General features: G+C 35.8%; 1 protein-coding gene and 1 long non-coding RNA gene across 8 annotated transcripts in view; one reads left to right on the top strand and one right to left on the bottom strand.

The window, feature by feature from the left end:
* Positions 1-2,951, top strand: part of LOC106874847 (uncharacterized) — a 44,056-nt gene extending 41,105 nt beyond the window's left edge. Inside the window, exon 3 of the long non-coding RNA XR_001410059.2 lies at positions 570-2,951. This is a non-coding gene — a long non-coding RNA (uncharacterized LOC106874847). The remainder of the gene's footprint in view (positions 1-569) is intronic.
* The window catches only part of LOC106874846 (uncharacterized), a 719,848-nt gene that overhangs the window by 190,659 nt on the left and 518,190 nt on the right, over positions 1-10,999 (bottom strand). The gene's annotated exons all lie outside the window — the stretch shown is intronic.

The raw sequence follows: 10,999 nt of genomic DNA, 5'->3' as shown, positions 1-10,999 counted from the left end.
ATATATATATATATATAAATATATATATAATCTGTGTGGTGTCTATGTGACTGTATGAATGCGTATGTAGTTATATATTTAACGACACCCAGTTTCGTATTTGTAATGTCAGAGAGAGAAGGAAAAGATGTGGCTTGAAAGGTTTGTATTACAAACGCATAGTGGTATCTGTGCATACAATAGTATCAAACTACGCTGCGTTATTATTATTATTATTATTATCATATACCCACTTACTCTCCGCGCAAACACACACACTCTCTCTCTCTCTCTCTCTCTCTCAGTCACTCTCTGTTTGCCCCTTTCTGTTTTTCTTTGTCTTTCTCTCACATATACATAAAAGTCTGTCACAGTATTATTCCTCACATCTGTTTTCATGATTAGAAAGATAATAGAATGATACAGAGAGAATGTTGAGAACGTTAGAGGGAGTTCTTCTCATTGAGATCTATCTACATGTTAATCTCGTTGTTTCTCTTATTCTTCTTCTTATTTTTTTTTTGGAATGTTATTCATTTAGCTATTTTCATGTTGTACTATTCTTGTTTTCTCTCTTTCTACAATAACAGATGGAAGTTATCAACACTGCAGTGCGTTTAGGAAATGATGAAGATGACGATGATGACGAAGACGACAACGAATAAGTTAATTTTTATAGTGGTTGATCAGGTCAACTTTTATTTGGAATAGAACTTACAGTTGTTCTGTTTCGCAGAAACATTCAAGAGACACATCATCTAGCGGGTGAAACGAAGCCAAATTTGTAACGTGAGATATTTTATCGCGTGTACCGATTTTTTCAAAATGGTGGTCTTAAAAAGCAGTCTTTGTCTTCAAATACAAATACAAATACATACATACATACATACATACATACATACATACATACATACATACATACATAGGTAGGGATATTACGAGATGGTAAGAAAGAAGGAGAGATAAGAGGAGGGAGATATAGCTATTTCGAAAGATACAAGGCTTTAAATATGGGGGAACAAATAGATGTAGGAACTGACAGATAGATAGATAGATAGATAGATAGATAGATAGATAGATAAAGAGATATGAAAATGGATATTTTAAATGTGCATGTATGTAAGAGGATCTTTTCAGATAAATATCCTGTCAAAAGCTCTTACAATATGCTCACTACGTTCTTTTTCTTCTTTATGTGCCACAAGCACTTCGGATGTGGGATTTCCTATTTTCACGAAAGAGCATAATTATGATAGGAAATAGGGCGCTTGATTGACTAAGCTGAACAGTATTAGGTGGAGCTCATTAAATTCGATTCTAGAGCTGAAACCAATACAAGAGAGAGTAAATCCCAAGCAGTAACGTTAGCTCGGCATTCAATATAAAGTAGCAGTGAAGTGCTGCGATCGATGGTTTGCCTAATCTCCTTCTCTCAAAACTGCAGATCTTGTGCCTAAATCAGAAACAAGCTTCAGGATCGTTTGTACGACGGGCAAAATACTTAGCGGCATATATTCTGGCATTATGTTTTGTGCTTAGATTCCGCTGAGGTCGTCTTAGGCATTCAACGCTGTGGGGTCGATAAAATAAGTACCAGTTGAGCACTGGGGTCGATATACTCGACTAATCACCTCTTCTAAAATTTCAAACCTTGTGCCTTTAGTAGAAAGGATTATTATTACTACCTTATTAGAGTTATCTACCCCTTCATATGCTCATAGATCTTAAATGCCTCCACAAAGCCATTTGTCTACAAATTGCCCGAATAAGATATATTAATTCAAGTTTTTCAACTGACTGTATCACATAAACGAGCCACTAAAGTATGGGTATTTAGTATACAGAATGATTCCCTAAGGTATTTTCCATCAGCCACATTGTCGATTGTTGATCTTATCAGTTTTTCGACTTTGCATCTCTCAATCCTCATGTATTCTTATTTTCTGTGTCTAAAGCTATGGATCTCTTTACAGTTAGGTAGAGCGAGGCAGTATGTATAGAATGTCTTGGTCACAGACATATACAAAGCATTGCTTGTAGTAGTTCAACATTTAACTCGGCTAATACCTCTCCCTCTCACTCTCTCCATATATATATGTGTGTGTGTGTGTGTGTGTGTGTGTGTGTGTCTTTTCGTCTCTCTATATGTCTCCTTTGCGTTATGATGGTTCTGAAATATTTCTGAGTTATGCTGTCACACAGGCTCGGAGATTATGAATAATGCAACTGATTATCTAGTGGTTCATGAAACATCATAACAAAGAGTCAAAGTCCCATAAAAGCATTGATCTCTATCAGAACTAAGACACATTTCTACATGCATAAAACATAACTACTAAGTCCCATAAACCAACATCAGATATAAGTAAAATGGTGTTGCTAACAAGTCGACACACCAGTTGACGGAAATCGATATGCACAACGCGTAGTTTTCTATTATTATTATTATTATTATTATCATTATTATTATTATTATTATTATTATCATTATTATTATTATTGCTGTTGTTATTATTATTATTATTATTAACGTTATCATTATCATTCTATTTATTGGTTTTGCTATTTTTTGTTGCAATCGTTAATTTTGTCTTTTTTTGTTCGATCTTAATTCTCCACTGCATTTGTCTTTCGTACTTCTCTTGTTTCCAAACTCTTGTGCCCTTGTGGTTAATAAAAGAAATTATTATTATTATTATTATTATTATTATTATTATTGGATTGGCAGAATTGTTAGGGCATCAGAAAAAGTGTAATGCTGCATTTTTACGTTCTGAAGTCTAATCTCACCGCTCCCCCCTTCTCTCTCTCTCTCACTCACTCACTCACTCACACACATACACACACACGCACACAGCTTTTAGTTGGATATTTGCTAAATGGCCAAAGGAAAATAAGGAATCAAATGCTAAATTGTGTGTGTGTGTGTGTGTATACACACACACCCATACCCACATCCATATATACATATATGTATATATATATATATATACATATATGTGTATATATATATATACACATATATATGCATACACACATTTACATACACACACGCACACATATATATACATGAAAACAGTAAAATTAAATTATATATATGTATATATATGAATAAAAAACAAGGTAATATTTAATGTGTATTCACACATATATATGCATATATGTGTGTGTTTAATACGAAGCACACATGCACACACATATACACAAACACATAAATACATGTGTGAGTGTCATACATGTTTATATGTATATAACATTGAAATAAAAGTTCTTGAAACTGACCTCTACATAGATAAGGGGAACCTTCCTATCTTAGGTTATACACCCTCCTGAATGTAACACTTTCAAAATATTACTTTAGAACCTAGAGACGGATTACTGTCCCCAAAATTTCTCATAAATAAAGAAAAAAAAAAGAGTAAACAGGGGAGGTAACAACGGCTAGCATTGTTCACTTGTCGACTACTTTGTAATCTATCAGCTGCTGCCCCTGAAATATCATCAACAAGATACTACCTTCCCACTGGGAATGTTGCCATGTAAGTTATGATGTAACTTAGTGGGTAACTCAGGAAACAAAGAAAAATCTAACAGTGAAGTTGAGTGTAAACTCCTACCCAATAAAAGTTTGTTGCGACAGTTAGCATTCGAAACCGCATCAGCCCTGTAACGGACGAAGGCCACTACATAGCAGGTGATAAGCATTTCAGCCAATTATATTTCAGGTGCATTCGTATGAAGGCATGATTCGAATGGAAATTTCCAAGCAGGTGCCCATCAAAACATGGTCATAATTGGAATCGCGCAGAGGACAGTAGTGATTTTCTTGGACGATCAACTCTGACCTCTTATTAAACGAACTCTTCTCGCGGGACATAACGTTTTCACCTCTCGCCAGACATAACATTCTCATCTTTTGCCAAGCATAACATGTTCTCCTCTCATACACAGGCTACTGGTTTTCAGCATAACAAACAGCCTTCGGCACGTAACCTTTGTTACGTCAAAATGGAAATAAATATAATCCATTGAAACTAAATATCGTTGATTGGTTTTATATGGGAGCAGCACGCAGCTAAACCTAATAATACAGCTCTCAGCTAAGCAATACATTATTTTAAAATTAGTAAAACGCACTAATTGAAATAACAATGAAATTAAAATTCAAAATTGGACATTGTTTGAAGCGAGGGAAAACAAAAGGGAACTGTATTCATGTGGAAATTACTGATCCCACAACTGAAATGATTCAGGTTCGTTTGTTGTACATGAATTTTATGCATCATGAAAAACAAAACAACTTATAATGTGAGATTAGCTCACGTTTCCTCAATACTTACCAAATACAACCTTATCACCGAGCTCTGTTTTTACTGACTCCGAACTAACTAATACCATCACAGTCCCAATCAAATTCATTCGCTACATTCATGTGGTTTATCCACATCACTTTCACTCTGCTTCACAACTTAAACCTACTATTCCGCACTTTTCAAAATGCTTGATGAGAATTTTTGGAACTCTCTTCCCCACAGTTACTATTTAACTTTCACACGTCACTTACAATACACTTGATATGATTTTCACTAACATTGCTCTGTTATGTTAATCCTCTTAGTTTAGAAGAGCCTAAATTGCAAGTGGCATACCCCCACTCTCTCTGTCTACCATGAATTGTAACGAATAATATTGAAATATCACTTCAAATGGAATTTGCGAATTTTTCTGAAAAAGAACAATAAAAGCTTGTCGCTCAATAGACGTAAATTTCATATTAAAAAATAAATGGTAAAGAAAACGTACTTTGAAAGTTAATAACGAAGTCATATAAGAACCAAAGATATATCGAGACAAACTTGACAGTTTTACCTGAAGTAAGAAGAAAATTTCACTGCAAAAGTATCTAAACATCATTTCTATGATACTTAATGGGTTGAAACAAACATGATTGATTTGTAAACGGCAACCGCGATTTCGTAAATAGGATTATCAATGAATTATTTTTAAGGTCAGCTCCTGAATCCAAGCAAGCTGGTGGTGATTTGCAGTAAGCAAAAATTAATCCAATGAATTTAGGTGACGGTCAACTAGAATAGTTACAATAGAGGTCAAAATGCTTTACCGTGTTCCTTCTTTATCCCGACGTTCTGAGTCTAGATACCGTTAATGTTAACTCTGTCTTCCATTCTTTCTTGGTCGATAAAATGGCAAACCAGTCCAGAAAGTATTTTGGTGGAATTGCTACAGTGTCGGACAAGATGATCGTAGTATTTATTTCAACTCTTTAACTTCTGAGGCTTTGGGTGGTAGACTTAATCTATTCCTCAGTTTAACTTAACAACCTGATTGTTGTGCACCTGTAGTGGAGTTCGCTCTGTTTGAGGATCATTTCATTCCTTGATCTTATAACCATCGAAGGCCCAGAATTGATAAACGGTGAACGGTGCTGCTTTCCCCACCCGACCAAGTGGTGAAAAATATATTACAGTGAGTTGACTTATTGTAAAGAGAGATATCAAGCCGACGTTACGGACAGTTGTCCTTCATCAAAGAGTAATAATTGACTCCTCACGGCAGATCAACCCATTTTAATGCAATATTTTTCTCCGAGCGTTATATATTATTGCAAGCATTGCTCAAAGGCCAAACGATGTGTGTGTATGTGTGCGTGTGTGTGTATGTGTGCGTGTGTCCGATTGCGCGTGGTGTAGGTGTGGTAATTGATTTGAAAAGCCCAAGTATTTAAGAAGAATTTAATTATTTTATTGAGGCCAGAATGATGTAAGGCAACTCAACCCCAGTGTCATTTGAATTCGGATGGAAAAGAGACATTATTAAATGCCACAAGATATTTTCCTCAACGTACTCCCGATTCTGCAATATACGCCCCGTAGAGCCTATAAATATTAGATATAAATCATTTCAGTAGTTCAGTTTCCTAAGCTAAAGGTAGTTATTTAGGCTAAGTCCAAATCTGATCAAACAAATCTATGATGAAAATATTCCTGATAATATCTCATATTTTTAGAGCTATTTTGGACAATTTTCTCTGAAGTAAACTCAATTTTTAAGATGATAGGATACATTTTGAAGGATATTTCGCGGCTATTTCTAACAGGCCGAGTGACCACATAAAGGAGGTTTTCTCGTTGGCTCAGCACTAAAAGACGTTTAGTAAACTTGGAAATATTTATCTAGTTGTAGGTGTCTGGTTCTTATCTTGCATGATAAAATAAAATTAAAATAAACATTGACGGACAAATACCGTAGTTCAACAGATAAGACAAAAAGGACAAGAAACGTATAATCAACAAACTACTTGTGCGTGTGAATGTGAGTGTGTATATAAATATATACAAACAAATAGGTGCATATGCATTACAAATATACATGCATGTATATATGTGTATATATATATATATATATATATAACATATGTGTATATTCAAGCATATATGAGCACACACACACATGTATAAATCCATGTTTGTACATATAACCCATGCTCACAAATACACACACATATGCGTATATACATATATAACTTATACATATATGTAATATTGTGGTTTACACATCTGACAGTATGTGGTCAATATCTATGCCAGTATACAGCAGCAAAAGAGTAGGGCGATGACATACATTCATTGCTTTTAATGACATACGAAGATGAGCTACATAGACAATGGTACATATTACTAGCTTGTAATATATCGAAATATAGACGGCATCATTTCTAAGCAGAAAATGTGTTGACATCATTTGTGTTTCGCTGTCGACACCAAGATATTTTATTTGCTGAAACATTAACTTATATTTGTTTTATAATTAAACAGTAATCTCCGAGGAAATTTGTCATGTTCTTCATCGGCAAATAGTATGCACGCACGCACGCACGTATACACACACACACACACACACACACACACACACACACACACACACACACACACACACACACACACACACACACACACACACACACACACACACACACACACACACACACCCACACACACACACACAAACACAAACACACACACACATATAATTTAATAGACGCAGTATTTAAAGTGAGCTACTTTAAGTTTCATGCTCGGATAGTATAGTAATCGGACGTGCTTGTATAGCGTGCTATGTACTATCCTGCAATCTATGAGGTTAAAAAGAAATTTGATTGCAGTATGGTACGTAGCGTGCTATACAATCGCGTCCGATTATGCCACTATCGAAGCAGAAACTTATAGTAGCTCACATTTATGTTCAGTGTTTATTAAGTAGGTGGAGTACTACTTTTTGTTGAACCTACGAATAACGGAACAGTACACTATACATACATACACATATACACACACACACATACATTCATACATGCATCTGTGCGTACGTTCATATATATATATATATATATATATATATATATATATATGTATCGTATATATATACGTATATAGTTCGCTATGTGAATTTGCCTGGAGGAAGGCTGGCGTTTCGATCAGGACTCATCAGCAGAAATGAGTCAATATATTCAGCAACAAAATATATACAAATATATCTTAAAAGTTAATATACTGTAGATTTGTGGTCTACTGAACAAGAGACTTCCATCACCCTCTAAAAGCTGCAGTGAGTTAGACATTTAAATTTAAAAATTGTTTTCGTAGCTACCACGTTGTAAAAAAAGAACGTGCCGTTTTTTTTGTACCTTACTCAGTTGTCAGAAATATATTTCTCGAACCTTCTATACCTGTATTTTTGGATATTTTTTGTTTGTTTGTTTATATAATGAGTTCTTTTCTCCGTATTGTTATCTCTGTATCTAAGTAAACATAGAATCTCTCTCTATAGACTCCATAAAGAAAGCTGATCTTGAGAGAAGAGAACCTCAAAAGAATTCTAACTACACAGGGATTCAAATCTTAAAGATATAATAACCACACCAAACTGAAATGCTAACTTGAATAGGTAGCTAAAGTCTTCATCTGGTATTTCCCGATGGATGTGCTTTAATTAATGTTGACTCCTTATCTTCTCCCAAAACACGTCCGCTTTTCTTTCATGCAGAAGATAACTAACAGCAAAACAATCAGAGTTTGAACAGATCTTATGCTTGTTGTACATTATTACGCAGGCAACACAAGTAACATTAGTTATACTTACTTTTGTACATTGCTCTAAACAAATCAGAAGGAAAATGCCTCGTTCAATAGAATGGTAGTGGTGGGGTAATTTTCTTTATAAAACCCAATATGAATTGGCGGTTTGTATGTTGAGAAGCCGCTTTTTTCATGAAATCAAGTATCTGATATCAGTATTGAACAGTGGTAAGGCTGCGAGTTAGCAGAACCATTAGCATACCGGGCAAAATGCTTGGCAGCATTTCGCCTGTTTTTACGTTCTGAGTTCAAATCTCATCGAGGTCGACTTTGCCTTTCATTTTTCGGAGTCGATAAAATAAGTACCAGTTGAACACTGAGTTTGATGTAATAGATTAATCCCCACCCACAAACTTGCTGGCCTTGCGCCAAAATTTGAAACCATTATTGAACAGCGGTATAAAGTCATGTATTTTATAACCGGGCGCAGATGGTTAAATTGACCGTATTTCTAGTCTGGTACTTATTTTATCCATTTGCTTAAAACGAAAAGCAGGATTTAAACAGGAGGCCTAATTAAATAACATACATCCTTTACTGAACGATGCTCTACTGATTCTACCGTCAACCATCTTCAAGTGGGTGATATTGTAAAAGCAATAAAAGCCCAGTAATAGCAGTTCGAATATATCAGGTTACCAATAGCCTCTTCAGAACTCTGACAACAGACTCACAAGTGTACTTGAACATAGCTGATGCCAACTATTGCGGCTCGTATCTCATACATAGGCGCTATGTTCATTGTCCAGACACCTCTTGCTGGCTCACTCCATTTTCCTGTAAATAAACGTTATTATAAGTGATCAAATTTCACTGTTGTTTCTACGAAAATTAACATCACTTCTATTATCGGCTGTTTCACTACTTACATAATGAGTTCTGTTCTAGACAGGAGCCTCAGTAATAACATATGCAATCCTAACTACGGCTCACATTCAATCTTGTAGAAATCCAATATACATGTTCGCGGTGGCTCGATCTGGTGGAAATAGCAGCCGAATCTCTTTGAAATCACTCCACCATCTTTAAAGAAAAAATGTTATATTAGATATTGTAGTCTGAGATGAACTCTGTCCGAAAAGATGTGATAATTGCGGCTAGAATGTTTTTGGTTATAAGTCTTTTGATAAGGACTAGGGTTAAACAACAACAACCGTCAGAGAATAAGTCTTTGGTATTCAAACTGTGAGCTTTTAGTGCTTCAACCGTGAATCTTTTGTACACTAAGCATGAATCTTTAGCATACCGACCGTGAGTTTTTGTACGACGACCGCGAGTCTTTAACACTGAGTCTGTAGAACACTGATCACGAGCATGTGTCTTTAATATGCGGAAAAGTCGAGAGTCTTGAGTGAAAACTGTTTTACGCAGAGAGGCAGTTATTTCTATAACAGTTCACTAGGAATCTGAGACAGTGGCGCCATCTAGTTCGACAGCAGCCAGATGACAGTCTGGCCTTAAACCTTGTCAGTGTGTCGCTCAGATATATTTTTACTAGAATATGGGATCACGTAAAAAATAAGCAGGGTATATGTAAGTGATAAACGGTGACATGCAACTGAATCGTTACAGAATTTGGGAAAGAAAAGAAACAAGTAAAACTGCGAACAAAAATATTTATTCAAGTTTTCTTCGTTATGTCACCCAGTACGAGCAGCTAATTTAATTAAAGGTCTCAATTAGAAAACGCTCGGGCTTCGTTGTTTCGTAACTGTAGCTCAAAGTTGAATAATATCAGTAGAGAATAAAGTTCTGAATAAGTACAATAATTTGAAACATAAGTAAAAGCTGTCGGTAACCAAACTAACATTTTGATATCAAAGTTTATAGTGAAAACAAGAGTAGAGTCGAAATAATAGAGTCGTAAACGAATAGTAAAAGTAAGTGAATGTAACTGAATACAGAGGCGCAGGCATTGCTATGTGGTAAAGAAGTTCGCTTCCCAACCTAATGGTTTCAGGTTCATTTCCATTCAACGGCATCTACAAGTGTCTTCTACTATAGCCCCTATAGCTCCGGGCTATAGAAGAATTCTTTTTGGATGAATTTGGTAGGCGGAAACTGTGTGGGAGTGTGTGAGCGTGTGTGTGTGTGTGTGTGTGTTCCAAAGTATTTGCTCTCCACCGATATTGATTTGTTTACGTTCACGTAACCTAACTGTTCAGTAAAAGTACAGGAGTCGATTTGTCCGACTAACTTTACAAGATGGTGCCCTCGCATGGTCATAGTAAATTGACTGAAAAGAGTAAAGAGAGTACTAGAAGGTCGGAGACTCTGCAAACGTGGAGAACACAAAGATGACGACAATTGGAAATCTAGACCGGAAAGTATTGAGTATTCAAGGGCTCACTCTGATAGCCATATAAACAGTATTGCTTAAGTAGGATCTCCAGAAAAGGACGTTTGCGACACGTATTTCTAAGATTCTGACACTAGTAGACGACACAAGAGAATTTTCACAGGGAATAGAAATAGGGCATTTTAAGCACATCCACTTTAGAAAAATGGATGTTCTCAAATCAGTTTCCTCCGGGGTGAGATTTATCCTATTACCAACACCAGCGATAGCATTCGGAGGCTTAAAGACGCCTGCTAAAATGTATAACTGAGCGCGCACGCGTTTGTGTATACATACATTTTTTAATATTTATGTGTACACACACACACACACACACACAGGCAGATAGATAGAGAGAGAGAGAGAGAGAGGGGGGGAAGAGAAGGAGAGAGAGAGAGATACCTTCGACCCATAAGCCTGTTAGTGTTCGGTATGTGAAGCTTTCAACTGATAGCTCTTGTACCTGTAAGATGTTTGCAAATAACACACAGTTATAAATATATATATATATATATATATATATATA

The sequence above is a fragment of the Octopus bimaculoides genome, chromosome 7 (assembly GCF_001194135.2).
Source record: "Octopus bimaculoides isolate UCB-OBI-ISO-001 chromosome 7, ASM119413v2, whole genome shotgun sequence".
In the NCBI taxonomy this organism is placed as follows: Eukaryota; Metazoa; Mollusca; class Cephalopoda; order Octopoda; family Octopodidae; genus Octopus; species Octopus bimaculoides.
This window is presented reverse-complemented; position numbering and strand designations above follow the sequence as displayed.